The following is a 17,261-nucleotide window of genomic DNA, read 5'->3' on the forward strand; positions in this document are numbered from 1 at the left end:
TAATTTCATCTGAAGATAGAGAAGACAGAAAAACCCCAGATGCATAAATCAAAGTTGCTAATGTAGCAAAAGCATGTGCAAGTAACATAATTTCCAAGAAGCTTATAAAACCAACTGTGAAGTTAACATCTGTATCAGAAAGTTGCTTTTGGCTGCAAGTAACAGGAGCCCACAAAGTGCATAAAGGTATATACTGATAAAAGGCCTTCACGTATGAGGTCCAGTAGAGCCCTGGCCACTGAGTCTCAAAATCAATTTGATTTTACATGGGAGGGGCAACAGTGCACCTTTCCAGTGCTCCCCAAGGCTGCCTGCACGGCCTCACTGTATGTCTTTGGTAGCCCAAGATCTGTTCCTGTTCTCCTTCCCTATGTTAGTAAAATGGGCTCATTACATTAATGATCTTTTTATTACTTATTTTTAAAATTTTTGATTGCGCTAGGTCTTCATTGCTGCATACAGCTTTCTCTCGTTGCAGCTCGAGGGCTCAGTAGTTGTGGTGCATGGGCTTAGTTGCCCCAAGGCATGTGGGATCTTCCCAGACTAGGGATCGAACCCATGTCCCCTGCATTGGCAGGCAGATTCTTATCCACTGGACCACCAGGGAAGTCCCAATAATAGAGTATTAACAGAGGAAGACTTGTCTCTGCTCAGGACACTCTGAAGATTCTGCTGGAACATGTTTGAGGGAGAGGATGGGTGGTGAACCCACAGAAAAGTCAAGGCCAGGCATCAACATATAGTTTTGGGGAGTCCTTTGGTCAGGTAAGCTTCCCTTGTGGCTCAGCTGGTAAAGAATACCCCTGCAGTACTGGAGACCTGGGTTTGATCCTTAGGTTGAGAAGATCCCCTGGAGGAGGGAAAGGCTACCCACTTCAGCATTCCAGCCTGGAGAATTCCATGGACTTTATAGTCCACGGGGTGGCAAAGAGTAGGACACAAATGAGTTATTTTCACTTTTACTTTGGTCAGGTAAGGTGCATACTGTCCCAGAAGCTGTGATTGATGGGGAGCAACCCTTTCCAACCCCTAAGAATACAAAGGAGGTGCAAGACTTTGTGGGGGTTTGAGGTTTGGAGGACTTATATTCCCCACCTGGCACAGTGCCTCCATCTCTTATACTGCCTGGTAAAGGAAGGAATGAAGGCAGGAGGAGAAGGGGACAATAGAGGACGAGATGGTTGGATGGCATCACCAACTCAAAGGACATGAATTTGAGCAAGCTCCAGGAGTTGGTGATGGACAGGGAAGCCTGGCGTGCTGCAGTTCACGGGTCGCAAAGATTCGGACACAACTGAGCGACTGAACTGAAAGTAAGGGCACGTATGGGGCTGGGGATCAGAGTGACAAGCCACCTTTGAGAAGCCAAGACACTAGTGAAGCAGATTAAAGCTCTGGGCATCCCCCAAGCAGGGCTTCCTGGGAGGTAGATGCCTCTGTGACTCTGGAAGATATGAGGTGGGGACAGTCACAGAGACAGCAAAAGGGAGTACCCCTAGGAATTTGGTCCCGGTTCTGAAAGGAGGCACAAACCCCATAAACCCGCAGAGAGCAGCAGTTCCTAGCACTGCACGCAGCGTTCCTCCCAGGTGAAGTCTCTCACGAAGGATCAGCAATCATGGTGAGACCCTCCCTTCCTATTGAGGGCCAGGTTGATAATTATGTGTCACCCACCCACGTCTGCTGTAGCACTAACTCCCACTTTGACTAAGGGGCTCGAGGACCCTGCCCTCCATACTCCCCTGCCCCTAATTCTGCCCCTGTGGCCTGTAGGGAGGGAGTGGGGGAGATTCCCTCCGATGCCTGGTGTACTGGTTGGGGTGACCGGTCTACAGTCACTGTTCAGCTCAACACTGACACCATCTGGAGGGAAACAGGCATGAACCACAGCTACCAGGGGGCTGAACTCAGAGAGCTCGTGACTCTGGCTGTTTGTTAACACTTTGCACTGACAGTTGGACTGTTCTAAAGGAATTCACCCTACGGCTTAGAAAATGGGAAGCTGGGGGGTGGATGATCATGAATAAGCACTGGTGGGGTCAGGATATGTGGAAAGACATCTGGGTTTGCCGGCAAGAGCCTGAGTCAGTTCTCGCTGTCCTCCACTTCCGGGCTCAAAGGATGCTGACACCCCTGGCAATCAGGAAGCTGAGGCTGTAGCCCGGATATGAGCCCTAGCAACGCACACTTCAGTTGTGGTGCCTGCGTGGGATGGTGTGTTGTCAATGATACTGGATTGCCCTTGAAATACACTGACTTGGTTAATGCAGAAACAGCACATCTTGTGTGTTCTAAATAACCAAAGGATTCTGGGGCCATCCACTGGAGGGAGCTCCCAGCTGGTGAGGAATTGACAAATTGATTATATTGGCTCCTCCCTCTGAGTGAGGGCTCTAAACATGCCTTGGTTTGTGTGGACACTGCATCTGGCCTGACCCGAGCTTTTCCCAGTGGCTGAGTAGACCAGACAGTTAGGGAATTAGAGAGGCTGAGTACCAGGGACAGGTACCCTCACTGAGTAGGCAGAGATGGGGGTCACATTTCAAAGGTCATGAAATGCAAGACTGGCCGAAGGAACATGACACTGAATGAAGGTTCTGTCTCCTTCACAAACTGCAGGCAAAAGTGTTGGTAGAAATGGAAGAATGAAATATTAAAATAGCAGATTAAATTACTAACAGGTACCCTTGGACAGCAAGGAGATCCAACCAGTCCATCCTAAAGGAGACCAGTCCTGGGTGTTCATTGGAAGGACTGATGTTGGGGCTTTGGCCACCTGATGCAAAGAGCTGACTCATTTGAAAAGACCCTGATGCTGGGAAAGATTGAGGGCAGGAGGAGAAGGGGACGACTGAGGATGAGATGGTTGGATGGCATCACCGACTCAATGGACATGGGTTTGGGTGGACTCCAGGAGTTGGTGATGGACAGGGAGGCCTGGTGTGCTGCAGTTCATGGGGTTTCAAAGAATAGGACACGACTGAGCGACTGAAATGAACTGAACCGAACTGAAAACCACCTTGGTCAGGTGATTAAGGGACTGTTCCAGCCTTTAATACTTTGAATAACAACCAGTAGGAACTGTCACCCCATCTGCCAGACTGGGGAACGCTGCTGAGACACCCAACACCTTAAATGTATGGAAGTCATGAGAGATGAACATCACCCTGATTCTCACCATGGATCATGGGGCGCTGCTGGGACCACTAAGCCCCATTGCTCCTGAGAAGGGTGTTATCTACTAGAGTTTGTGATGGGATGCCCCACTGGGATGGGTGGATTGCTTCTCCATTGGAATTCTATCGTCCTGCTACAAGCTGGACCAGTTGAAATGCACCCTCCCTGGCATGGAACGTACGCCATTGAAAGAGGGGAGAGGGTGGGGTCCTGGTCTGGTATTACCCACCCCAGCCCATCCATCTCCTCACACCTGACGGTGCTGCCTCCTCTAGCAACACATCCAGCTCAAGTTCCTAAAGCTGCAGCCACATTAACACCCCAGGCTCAGGCCACAGGCGTAGTTCTTAGAGAAGAGGAAAGCCTCCCCGTGTCAGTTCCTACTACATTTCTGTCTTGACTTTAGTCTTCTGCTGCTCATGTGGTTTCTGATCATGGGATGGGCACCTGATGGAAATACCTTTCTACCGTGGGCCCTCTGGATGCCTGGCAAAGGAATCAATCTGCTTGGTGGGTATGTGGGCAGCTGCCCCTCTCAGCTTGTCAAGACTGGCATGGTGGGTATCACCACTCCAGGGAGGGGATTGGAAGGCCTGAAAGCAGTACATTAAGGAAGGACAAGCCAAGACTAATACTCTTTTCTTTTCCTTTTTATGGAAGTATATTTGATATACAACATCGTGTTAGCTTCTGATGTACAGCAAAGTGATTCAGTTATTTATGTAGGTATATATATATAAATATTCTTTTCCATATAGATTATTACAATATATTGAATATAATTCCTAGTTGTACAGTAAATCCTTGTTTTTTACCTGTTTTATATATAGTGGTGCTTGCACGCATACTCAGTTGTGTCCAACTCTTTGTGACCCCATGGACTGTAGCCCACCAGTAACTCTGTCCACGGAATTTTCCAAGCAAGGATACTGGAGTGGGTTGCCATTTCCTACTCCAGGGAATCTTCCTGACTCAAGGATTGAACCCAAGTTTCTTGCCTCTCCTGCATTGGCAGGAGGGTTCTTTACCACAGTGAGGTAGCAATGACTAACTCGTGTGTGACCTAGGAACCATATCCCTTTATACTTGGATGAAGTCACTGATGTGGAAAGTCTGAATCAGCCCTGGGCTTTTCTGCAGTGCATTTATGGGGTAGATGTGCTTGCTAAATTTTTATCACTGAAAGCCTGAGTAACTGAAAATGAGATTCGGTTGTTTGTAACTAATGTTTATCCTGTTAATTAATGTTTCCTTTGAGTGGCTGGCAAAAGGGTAGGATCACTTCTGATGGAGTGCTGGCCTGAAGAAGTTGGTCTATGTACACTTGGTTGGCAGAGAGTGGCGGGGAGGCCGGGGAGGGGTTGGAGTTAACAAGACACCTTTCAACCTTGATTTGGTGCTGAAGGAAAGAGAATTGTGAATCTGATCAAGTCATAGCCACTGTGTTCATCTTTGCAGTGCTGCGAGGAGAGATGGGTATTTCATATTAAAGTGATGTCAGGGAGAAATATAGTCATTTGAGATTTTATTTTATTTCTGGCTGCCCTGGGTCTTCATTGCTGCAAGTGGACTGGCTCTATTGCAGTGAGCTGGGGCAACTGCCTAGTTGTGGTGCACGGGCTCCTCATTGCTGTGGCTTCTTTTGTTGTGGAGCATGGGCTCTAGGGCACTCAGGCTCCAGGACTTGTGGCACAGGGACTTGGTTGCTCCTCCACCAGTGGAATCTTCCCAGATCAGGGACTGAACCTGTGTCCCCTACAGTAGCAGACAGACTCGTAACCACTGGACCACCAGGGAAGTCTTATTTTTATTTGAAATTGTGGTAAAATCCACAGAAGGTAAATTTTGCCCTCTGGCTGTTTTGAAGTGTAAAGTTCAGCAGTGCCAAGTGCTCTCTCTTTGCTCTGCAACCGTCACCACCATCCATCTCTAGAACTCTTTTCATCTTGTAAAATCAAACCTCAATACCCATTTAACCACGACTCCTCATAACGCCCCTCTCCCCAGGCCCTGGCAGCCAACATTCTGCCTTCCGTGTCTGTGACTCTGACTACTCCAGGTGTCTCCCCTAAGTGGACTCACAGCAGTGTTTGTCTTTTTGTGACTGGGCTTATTTCACTCAGGATAATGTCCTGGAGCTTCATCCACGTTGTAGCAACTGTCAGAATTTCCTTCTTTTTAAAGGCTGAATAATATTCCATTATATATATCGCATTTTAGGGACGTCCCTAGTGGTCCAGTGGTTAAGACTCTGTGGTCCCAGTGCAGGGGGCCTGGGTTCACTCCCTGATCAGGGAACTAGATCCCACGTGCCCTGATTAAAAGATTCTACATGCCGCGACTAAGACCTGGTACAACCAAATAAATATTAAAAATCAACAACAGCAGTAAAACAGTTGTTCAGTGATAAAACAGAGTCCTTGTCTCTCTTCAAGGAATATTCCTAATGATCTGACACATATCTTTGAGTTGTTCTGCAGAAACTAAGACATCCACTCAGGTAGAGGATGGTGACCACATACTGCTGGGGTCCAGCCCCAGTGAATTCAGGGAATTCGAAGGGGAGACGGCATCGGCGATCAGGAAACAACAGCTTATTTAAATGTTAATTAAAGATATTAAGAGTGGTTAAATAAGGATAGCTCAGTGAGGAAATTCAGTGGAGAAAAGAGGCTGAATAATTCAGCCAGAAGGTGAGAGAAAGAACAACATGGGGAGACCAAGTTTCGGTGAACAAGGCCTGCACTTTATTTTCCAGAGTAGTTTTTATACCTTAAGTTATGCATAGAGGATAATGGGGGAAGGGGTAGAGTCATGCAGTAAGCCAGGCTTTCTTCCTGCAAACTTATCATATGTAAAAGTTTAGGTGATTTTATCATCTTCTGGCCCGGAGGCCTGTTAACATTTTAAGACCCTTTCTTCAGAAAACTTATTTTTCTCTAAAGGTGATTAGTCAGGCACCACCCTCCAAAAGCATTAGGTAAAGTTGCACTCCTACAGGGCAAAGGTGTGGTGGGCTATAATAAGAAAAAGAATTAACTCAAGGGTCCAAGGTTATAAACATTAAAGCTATTACTTACACCAATTATATTAATCAATACACTGCCAGGGACACAGCAGGTAAGGGATATGGAGACTTAGCAGCAAACATTGGCCCAATAAGTGAAAAACCCTTCACCAATACAATTTCTAATCAATCTTTTAACTGCTCAAAGGAATCTGTATTTAGACAGTTTAGAATATCTCATGCCTCTCACAGTTGGGAGGCTCTGAGCAATCACATGTGGCCAGAAAAACGTATTCAGGCAGGCTAGAGGACTTCCAAAGGAGTTTGTAGGTTGAAACACTGTCACACCCAGGAATTATTAACTGGAGCTGTAAGTTAACTCTTTTTTCAGAGAGAGGTGGTGGGGTCAAACCCCCGTAAAGTCAGAGGTGTAGGTGAGAGCACAAAGCAGAAAGTAGGCAGACTCTGGTTTTGGGGGTAGATGCTTGAGAATTTCCAGGGGGACTCCTGAGGCTCGATCCCGCCTTTGCCTATGCCGAGCCTCCTTCCTCATGATCTTTGCCATGGGCAAAGCTCCTCACGTCGGCTCCCAGCATCTCCCCCTTTTTTATTTTTTAAAACAGCCAGATGCAGCTCAGTCGGAAGCCTCTGAATGTTCTGCCCAATAATCCTTCAAAGATGTCACGCATATCCACCGGTAATCAGCGTGGCATGACAGAGCCATTTTCACTTTTAAAGCCTGTAATCAGCCCCAATATGCATTATTGCCTCTTCTAAGGTGTCTACTCTCATCTCTAATTTCCTATCTATAGCTTTCTGTGTTGCTAGAGTTAGAGAAACATTTTTAGACATGGTATCAACATATTGGGCAGTATGCACTTGTTGAGTCAATGATATTGCTGCCACAGTAACAGAAGCAATTGCTGCTATTAAAGCTGCTATTCCCAGGATAAGCAAGCCCACAAACCCTCGCGATCTCATTAAATCCTGTAGTTGTTGTAATACAGCAAGACCAAAATTATCATATCAATAAGTGGTTACATCATAAGATAAGGTGGACGTTGTAACACTACAAAGGAGCAAACATTATACTGAGGGTTTAAACAGGATGAGAGCATGCATTGTTCACAAGTTACTACATTGGGTCCACCAGTGAAAGTCATATGTACATTAAGTTTTCCAGAATCGTTGGTAAAGAGAAAAACATAAGGAGAGGGTAGACAAGCCAAAACAGAATAAGAATTATTTTCTGGTTGGAGTTCGCGCTGCAGCAGCCCCATCAGTCTCCCCGGGATCTCGATGTTTATCTTGTCTCCCCTTCCGGTGCACCTCTTTTGTGATGGAAGCAATGGGGGAACCGGATGTCTGGGGGACTGCAACATGGCGAATCAGCCTGTCGCGGATCTAAATTGGAGAATCTGCATCCTGTGGAAAAATACAAGCACATCCTCGACTGCTAGTTAATAATGGGTCAGGACACTTCCATTGTCTTGAGAGGAGGTCCTTTCATTTGACTAATGGTTTTGCATTTAATTGCTCCAGGCACCAATGACGAAGCATTGTAGTAGTTCCTGCCGGATCAGTATTTAGAATACTTATTACGAAAAGAGCAGGTTGCAAGATTTGATGGGGAGAGCTATACTTAAACTTCCCTTCTTTTAGTTTTTGAATTTGGATTTTTAATGTTTGATGCGCTCTTTCAACAATGGCCTGTCCCTGGGGATTATAAGGGATGACAGTATTATGTTTAATTTGAAACTTTATACAAAATTCCTGAAAAGACTTAGAAGTGTAAGCAGGAGCACTGTCAGTTTTCAGAGCTTTTGGCAGGCCCAAATATGAAAAACAAGTAAAGAGATGTTGTATCACATCTTTAACTGCCTCTCCGGTACAAGCAGTTGCAATAATAACATGAGAAAAGGTATCTACAGTTACATGAACAAAGGACAGTTTTCCAAATGAAGAGACATGAGTTACATCCATTTGCCAGAGTACGTTAGGTTTGAGACCGCGAGGATTAACTCCCATAGGTAGACTATTATAAACAGTGGGGCAGTGTAAGCAAGAACGCACAATCTCTCGAGCAGTCTCGCTGGGAATTTGGAATTGATATCTTAAGGCAGTAGCGTATTGATGATGAAGTGAGTGAGAGGCTCTGGCCTCCTCAATCACAGTAGCCACTGTATTTCTGGTTAACAAGTCAGCCAAATCATTAAAGGCATTTAAAGGGCCGGGCAATCCGGAATGAGCCCGAATGTGTCCAATGAAAAATATTTTATTTTTTTTTCAAATTTGTTGCTGTAATTTAGTTAACAAATGAAATACGGTAGTTTTATTTTTAGGCAAAACCGCAGTTTCAATGTGTGGAAACAGCTTGACTACATATTGAGAATAAGAATAAAGGTTAAATTTCTCATCTGCAAACACAGCAAAAGCCTCTATGACTGCTGTTATTTCAGCCCTTTGAGCTGAAGTTTCCTGTGTTTCTAAAACCTTTTGGTGATTTTTAGTAACTATGGAGGCTTTACCACTTGCTGACCCGTCAGTAAAGGCTATCTGAGCATTTGGAATAGGAGACTGTTTACATCTGACAGGAAAAATAACTGGATGTCTGGATATAAAATTCAGCAAAACATGTGAAGGTAAATGATGCAAAAATTTGACCAAAATAGTTTCCTATAGCAATCTGCCAATTTTCAAACATTAGAAGAGCATCAAGTTGTTCCTTATTATATGGAATTACAATTTCTGATGGCTCTTTACCAAATAATTCAATGCTCTGCTTTTTCCCTTTAATATCAAAGTAGCTATCAATCCTGGATAAGAAGCCGCTACTTTTTTAGTTTGAGCGGGAAGATGGACCCACTCTAGGGGGCCGTTTTGCCATAAAACCAATTTTTTGTCTGGCCACCCCAATTACACTTATGGGGGTTTTACGGCAAAGGAATTGTCAAGCAGTTGTCAATTTAATTTTTAAAATTTTTAAAATTTACGTTTTAACAACATAAATTTAGGGATATGTTAATTTAGGTCTAATGTTTAGTTTAGGTCTCTGTATAAATTTAAATAATAAATGTATAACCTCCTTATCTCATTTTGGTATACAGATATACCTAAATGCAAAATGTATTTATATATGTATTTATATATGGCAACAAGTATAAACTTATTGACATATAATATATATAAATCAATATACTTGAATTAATCTTTATAATTAATATATTAATTAATATATATTACAGCAATACAACACGTACACAGCTAATACCAACCAACACAAACCAATGTACTGCAATAATACATGTCACACATATATAATATAATTATACAGTATATACAACATATATCATCACAGCACATCAATCTATACCAATTAATATCAGCCACACACATTATATTACTGCAATATACATTTAATTATATAGTATATATATAATATGTATATATAGTATACATACTAATTTATATACAAATTAAGTATAGATCTATAAATAGAATTAGGCATACCTTTATTATATTTTATTTATACCCATACCTGATTAGGCAAACTGTAATTAGGCAAATATATTTATATTATGTATTTATAACGATATATAAAGTATTGTTAATTGTACTGTCTGTTGATAACTAAGAAATTGAGAAAACCCTTCTCTGAGTATCTCCTATTTGAGACAGCACGTCCCTCCCCCATAGGGTAAAGTAGAGCATGGGAACTACATAGGGTTGGAAAGTTCCACAGGTATCCTCAAACTGCCAATCTAACATTTTTGAACTTTTAACTACTGTGGAGGCTTGAGGGCAAATGAAACAAAATTTGACCCCTGAAATCTATCAGGGCAACTTGCCAATCATTACTATTTTGTAAAAGACTTGCAGTTGATCCTTATTGAATGGAATTACTATATTTGCTACTTCTTTTCTAAAAAGTTCCACACTTCTTTTTTCCTCCTTTTATAAATAATTGTGCCACCAAGCTGAGATAAGATAAAACTATTTTTCTTGGGGTCACTGGTAGATGGAACCAATGGGCCTTTTTGTCACAAGCACCCTGTAGGTGTATGTTTTGTGGCAAGAATAATTTAATCTCATCTTTTGGTAATATTAATCCTAATTAACTGATCATTTAAAGTCTCATCTATTTTAACAAGAGCTGACTCTGTCTCATTAGTAAACTTTCTCTTTGAACTGGAATTAGGATCGCTTTTTAAGTAATCAAACAAAGGCTTTAAATCTGCAGTAGTCAGTTTTAAATGTGGGTGTATCCAATTAATGTCCCCTAATAATTTTTGGAAATCATTTAGAGTTAGTAAACAATCTCTCCGCAGCTTCAAAGGGGCATTATCAGTTTTCAAAATTTTAGCAGACCTAAATATGAGAAGCAAGTAAAGAGGTGTTGCACAACATCTTTATAAGCTTCTCCAGTTATCGTTTTGTAACCTAAATCTGGTCTATAGCTTTTTAGATGACAAGCAACCATCTAATCTTTGCTTGAATACTTCCAGCAACGGGGAACTCACTACTCTTCAAGGTTTTAAACTCTCCCTCACCTTTTTCTCTACAGCATTCCCACCCCGCATACCACTTTTTCTAATCCCACCAACTCATTTTCAGTAGTATGTGTTGGCCAGGAGCTGGGTCAATCTTTCCCAGAAATGTTAAGAGATGTCTGTTCCTGTGTCTAATAGCCCTGACATTTTAATTTCTTGAATTAAAAGATCTTTTAAAGGCCTTGGAGCTGTAATTTCCTGTACCCAAAAAGCTAGATCACTAGATCCAAATCCTCTGGGACCCTAGCTTGAGAAGTCAAGGTTTTTCTTGTCTGATAGTAAGGTAAAAGCAAAAACTGTGTTATTCTTTGACCTTTATTAATTTGCACAGTTTTAGTAGGTGGTGAGATCAAAACTTTAATTTCTCAATATAATCAGAATCTACTACACCACGCACCACCGAAATTTTTAGAAAAGAAAGCGAGCTACGCCCTAGCACAAGTCCTTCAATGTCCTCAGGTAGGGGGCCAGCCACTCCCGTTGAAATTGGAGTAACCAGCATGGCAGGGGTTAATATTGTTGCTAAATCCCCTTACCGTTCTGCTTTTCTCTTAGCCTGGGTGAGACTTCCCCTGAGGGGGTTTTCTCCAAGGAGCAGGCTCTGCATGTTGTGCAGTCAGTCTGTTTTAAAAGCTCCACTGTTCAAAAAACTTTTTATCTTTCTTAGGCTTGGGCAACACTTTGAGAGGCTTTGGGGGCAAAGTGGGGAACTCTTGGGCCCTGGAAGGTGCAAACGGAGGCGCCGGCGATCGCCTTAAATCAGAACGTGGTGGATAAGTTCTTTTAAAGGTTTCCACAGAGGGGGAGGGAGCTGCCAAGGCGCCTGGTCACAGCGTCCTGTAAGTCCTCTCTTCTCTCTTCTGTTGATTTTTTTTTTTTTCCTCTTTAAATCCTTTTCAAGTTTTCTTTCCCTCACTCTATCTTCTTTCCTTCCTCTTCTCTTCTCTTTTACTTTCTATCATTTCCTTCTTGTTTCCTTCTTTCATTCTCCCTTCTTCCTTCTTACTGTCTCTCTCTCTCTTCCTGCCTTTCTCACTTTTCTTTCCCCCTTCCTTTTTCGCTACCCTTTTCTTTCCTTCGTTTCTTTCCCTTTACCCTCTTTCTCTCTAACTTTTTCTTCCCTCCTCCCTCTCTTTCTCTCTGTATCTCTTTCTCTAACTTCCTTTCTTCCTTTCTCTATCTTGCTGCGTTCCCTGATTCTTTCCTTCTCCGTTCCTCTCTCCTTTTCACTCTTTAGCTCTTTCTCTATCTTTAGATCTTTCTGTATTTTCTTTCCTTTTCACGTAGATTCCAGCTGGTTGCAACCAGAAGGTTGATGATTAAGATTCCTGAAACATCACCCTGCTACCTCACAACCAACCAATTGGAGGAAAGTGCAGGAGCTGCACCCTTCGCCCCAAGTGTTACCTTTAAAACCCTTCCCTGAAAGTTCAGGTCTTTTGAGCACAAGCTGTCCATTCTCCTTGGTTGGTGCCCTGCAATAAATGCTGTACTTTCCTTCCACCACAACCCAGTGTCAGCAGACTGTCTTTGCTGTGTGGTGGATGAGCAGAGAAAGATTTCTCTGCTCATAGATATCCAGTGGGGACACAACTTTAGCCCCACTCATATTCGTGTTGAATGTGAGTACACACTGGTGAAGGCATGTTAGCTAGCTTTTCGTGCCTTTACCCCCACCCTCCACTTTGTTTTTTGTTGCTCAGTTGCTAAGTTGTGTCTGACCCTCTGCAACCCCATGAACTACAGCATGCCAGGTATCTCCCAGAGTTTCGCTCGTGTCCATTGAGTCAGTGACACCATCCAAACATCTCATCCTCTGTCATCCCCTTTTCCTCCTGCTCTCAGTCTTTCCCAGCATCAGATCTTTTCCAACGAGTCAGTTCTTCACATCAGGTGGTCAAAGTATTGGAGCTTCAGCATCAATCCTTCCAATGAATATTCAGGGTTGATCTCCTTCAGGACTGATTGGTTTTATCTCCTTGCTATCCAAGGGACTCTCAAGAGTCTTCTCCAGCCCACAATTTGAAAGCATCAGTTCTTTGGCACTCAGCCTTCTTTATGATTCAACTGTCACATCCATACATGACTACTGGGAAAAATCATAGCTTTGACTATACAGACCTTCATTGGCAAAGTGATGTCTCTGCTTTTTAATACTGTTTAGGTTTGTCATAGCTTTTCTCCCAAGGAGCAGGTGTCTTTTAATTTCATGGCTGCAGTCATTGTCCACAATGATTTTGGAGCCCAAGAAGAGAAAATCTCACTACTTGCACGTTTCCCCTTCTATTTGCCATGAAGTGGTGAGACCAGGTGTTTTTAGACAACCAGCTTTTTTTTAAAGATTTTTTTTTGGATGCGGGCCATTTTAAAAGTCTTTATTGAATTTGTTACAATATTGCTTCTGTTTTATATTTTGGTTTTCTGGTTGCAAGACATATGGGATCTCAGCTCCCTGACCAGGGATTAAACCCATGCCCCCTGCATTGGAAGGTGAAGTTTTAACCACTGGACCACCAGAAAAGTTCTGATAACCAATGTTTTAGTTGCCAGCTCCAATTCTCTGTCAAACTAGTGCTCTAAGGTGGGTATCTCTCTGCTCATTGTTGGACATCATAGGCTCCAGAGTGAGTTCCTTGGTCTGAGGAAATGACAATTAGCCATCCATATTGATGCAGTATTTTCTCTTCCAGTTCTTTCATAATGCTGTTAACATTCTCATCTACCACCAAGTAATCAAAGCCCAATCCAGAATCAGAGTCTATTCTTGTCAGGACCCATCTGCTGCCCCCAGGGTTACCAGCATCCATCTGATTTACCAGCTGTGTTTACCACCTTCCCGCCAGGGAAGCTGTCATAACACTATCTGCGGTCTCTTGTCTCTTTTGCTGGCAGACAGAACAATCTTTTTGACATTTTATGTCTTAGAAGGTGTGATACAAAGGAGCCCCCAAATGGAGTCATCTTTGTTAGGTTCCCACATCAGCAAACCAAGACTTAATACATCACTAATTACAGTTTCAATCTTCCCCAGGAATTCAACCTTTAACCAGATAATCTGGAATTTCCTGGTCAGCATTAGGAATAAATCTGCTGATAAACTCCTTCTGTTCCCCCTTAGAAGGATGATGATGATGATGAAGTTGCTCAGTCGTGTCCAACTCTTTGCGACCCCGTGGACTATAGCCTACCAGGCTTCTCCGTCCATGGGATTCTCGAGGCAAGAATACTAGAATGGGTTACCATTTCCTTCTCCAGGGGATCTTCCCAACCCAGGGATCAAACCCAGGTCTCCCACATTGGAGGCAGACGCTTTAACCTCTGAGCCTGACCTTGCCTAAAACAAGGCTTTTTTTGATGATAGTTTCCTTTTTTCTGTTCCCTCTCTGACTTTGAAACCTTTTCTTGTCTGCAGCTTGACGGAGCTCCTTTCTATTGCTACATGAGATGCTGACTGATTCACGAATTTTTTTTCCATTTTAAAAGTTTTTAATGAAAGCTATAGACAAGATGACTTTATTCCCGCATCTTCTCAATTGTTTCTTCCTTATATTAATCTTGCCTTGTGTTCAAGGATCTCTGTGTGATCCTTGCCAGTTTTAGTCCAGTGATAACCACCTTGCTGGGGTGAATGCCCACATGGACAGTCCTGCCACTAGCCTTCTCCCACTGCACTTGCTCAGTGTAGATGATGTATTTCTTCCTGTAACCCTGGACTAGTTTGCCAATTTGCTGCCTTTTGTAGTGCCCTTATATAGCCTGAACTTCATCATCCTTTCAGATGGGTATGGATCGAACGTTGTACTTCTGTCTCAGCTCTTAGAAAGAGAAGACATCATCTTCCTGAGAATGTGGGAAGGTGCACTGAAATGCCTTTTTCAGTTCTTACTTCTGTCAGAAGTCACGAAGGGATTGAACTTCATTTTGGTCATTTTAGTGAGGCCTTAGAAGGGAAGAGACTCATGAATCATTTTATAAAGTCATTTAGATCTTTAAATTTTACTTGTTGGAACTTTTGTTATTGAACAGGTACAAAAACAGGTCTAGATTCAGCCCATCTCTGCATTGATACAGTGCTTCCTTGGTGGCTCAGAGGTTAAAGCGTCTGCCTCCAATGTGGGAGACCTGGGTTCGATCCCTGGGTTGGGAAGATCCCCTGGAGAAGGAAATGGTAACCCACTCCAGTATTCTTGCCTGGAGAATCCTATGGATGGAGAAGCCTAGTAGGCTACAGTCCACGGGGTCGCAAAGAGTTGGACACGACTGAGCGACTTCATCATCATCATCATCATAGAAGGGAAGAGACTCATGAATCATTTTATAAAGTCATTTAGATCTTTAAAATTTACTTGTTGGAATTTTTGTTATTGAACAGGTACAAAAACAGGTCTAGATTCAGCCCATCTCTGCACTGATACAGTGCCCTCACGTCCCCTTATTTCTGGACCCAGTGGCCATCTCAAGAGGTCACATGGGGATATCTGCTTGTCAATTACAGTCACTTTCCAAACTTGGAAAGTAGTTCTTCCAGTGGGCATAGACATATCCTGATTTAATGCATTCCTCCAGTTTTCATAGAATCACACCCCTTATGCTGCTGCTGCTGCTGCTGCTAAGTCACTTCAGTCGTGTCCGACTCTGTGCGACCCCATAGACGGCAGCCGACCAGGCTCCCCCATCCCTGGGATTCTCCAGGCAAGAACACTGGAGTGGGTTGCCATTTCCTTCTCCAATGCATGAAAGTGAAAAGTGAAAGTGAAGTCACTCAGTCGTGTCCAACCCTCCGCAACCCCATGGACTGTAGCCTACCAGGCTCCTCCGTCCATGGGATGTTCCAGGCAAGAGTACTGGAGTAGGGTGCCATTGCCTTCTCCCCAGCCCTTAGGAACATCCCTTTAATAGTCCAGGTTTCCTTTAACCTACCACCTGACCAAATGGATAGGCCATTGACCACTGCCTATGAGGCATTAAAAACCCAAAGGATGGTCCAGTGGCTAAGACTCTGCACTCCCAGTGCAGGGGGCCTGGGTTCAATCCCTGGTCAGGGAACTAGATCTCACATGCCACAACTAAGACCTGGCACAGCCAAATAAATAAATAAATATAGATATTTGTTTTCTTAAAAGAAAACAAAACAAAAACATAGGGACTTTTAACATGGGTCAACTCCTCCATCACTGCCTGGAAAACAGCATGCAATTCAACATACCACGCTGATCTCTTTTTATCTTCTTCAATCAGACTGGTAGCCTTCCAACAAGAATCTTGTCCATTTACCTTGGAATGGACATCCACAAACCAAAGAACTCTTTGTCTGTCAGTGGAAAGCTGTGTATGGGGCACTGCCCAAGTGATAGTAGAATCCATCAGCTCCTCACACAGTTCCAGAGTCAATCCTGGAGCAGGCGGGGTGGGGGAAAGTCTCCCTGCTGGTGAGTATCTGTTTCTTCCTTGTATTCTTCCCCAAACTGAGACCCTAGATTAGCAATTTCCATTTCACTATGAAGCTATTCCAAACTGGGAAAGGAGTACATCAAGGCTGTACATTGTCACCCTGCTTATTTAACTTATATGCAGAGTACATCATGCGAAATGCCAGACTGGATGAAGGACAAGCTGGAATCAAGATTGCCAGGAAAAATATCAATAACCTCAGATATGTAGAGACACCACCCTTGTGGCAGAAAGCAGAGAAGAACTAAAGAGCCTCTTGATGAAAGTGAAAGAGGTGAGGGAAGAAGCTGGCTTAAAACTCAACATTCAAAAAAGTAAGATCATGGCATCTGGTCCCATCACTTAATGGCAAATGAGGAAACAATGGAAACAGTGACAGACTTTATATTCTTAGGCTCCAAAATCACTGCAGATAGTGACTGAAGCCATGAAATTAAAAGATGCTTGCTCCTTGGATGAAAAGCTATGACCAACTAGACAGCATATTAAAAAGCAAAGACATTACTTTGCCAACAAAGGTCTGTCTAGTCAAAGCTATGGTTTTTCCAGTGGTCATGTATGGATGTGAGAGCTGGACATAAAGAAAGCTGAGTGCTGAAGAACTGATGCTTTTGAACTGTGGTGTTGGAGAAGACTCTTGAGAGTCCCTTGGACTGCAAGGAGATCAAACCAGTCCATCCTAAAGGACATCAGTCCTGAATATTTATTGGAAGGACTGATGCTGTAGCTGAAGCTCCAATACTTTGGCCACCTAATGTGAAGAATTGACTCATTGGAAAAGACCCTGATGCTGGGAAAGATTGAAGGCAGGAGGAGAAGGGGACGACAGAGGACGAGATGGTTGGATGGTATCACTGGCTCAGTGGACATGAGTTTGAGCAAGCTCTGGGAGTTGGTGATGGACCAGGGAAGCCTGGCATGCTGCAGTCCATGGGGTCACAAAGAGTTGGACACGACTGAGTGACTGAACTGAACAGAGGAAACTATCCTGGGCACTGCCATGTTCATTAGATTGTTTTAACTCTCTAGGCCTAAGTCCCAGTAGGCATTGCTCATAGGGTTTTGCCATAAGCCCC

The 17,261-nt window shown here is 43.4% G+C and overlaps 1 pseudogene; it reads right to left on the reverse strand.

Moving 5' to 3' along the window:
* Positions 1-14,247: 14,247 nt before the first annotated feature.
* LOC129637787 (60S ribosomal protein L26-like) lies at positions 14,248-14,654 on the reverse strand (annotated as a pseudogene).
* Between the last annotated feature and the right edge of the window lie 2,607 nt (positions 14,655-17,261).

Source organism: Bubalus kerabau, chromosome 23 (assembly GCF_029407905.1).
Source record: "Bubalus kerabau isolate K-KA32 ecotype Philippines breed swamp buffalo chromosome 23, PCC_UOA_SB_1v2, whole genome shotgun sequence".
NCBI classification, from domain to species: domain Eukaryota; kingdom Metazoa; phylum Chordata; class Mammalia; order Artiodactyla; family Bovidae; genus Bubalus; species Bubalus kerabau.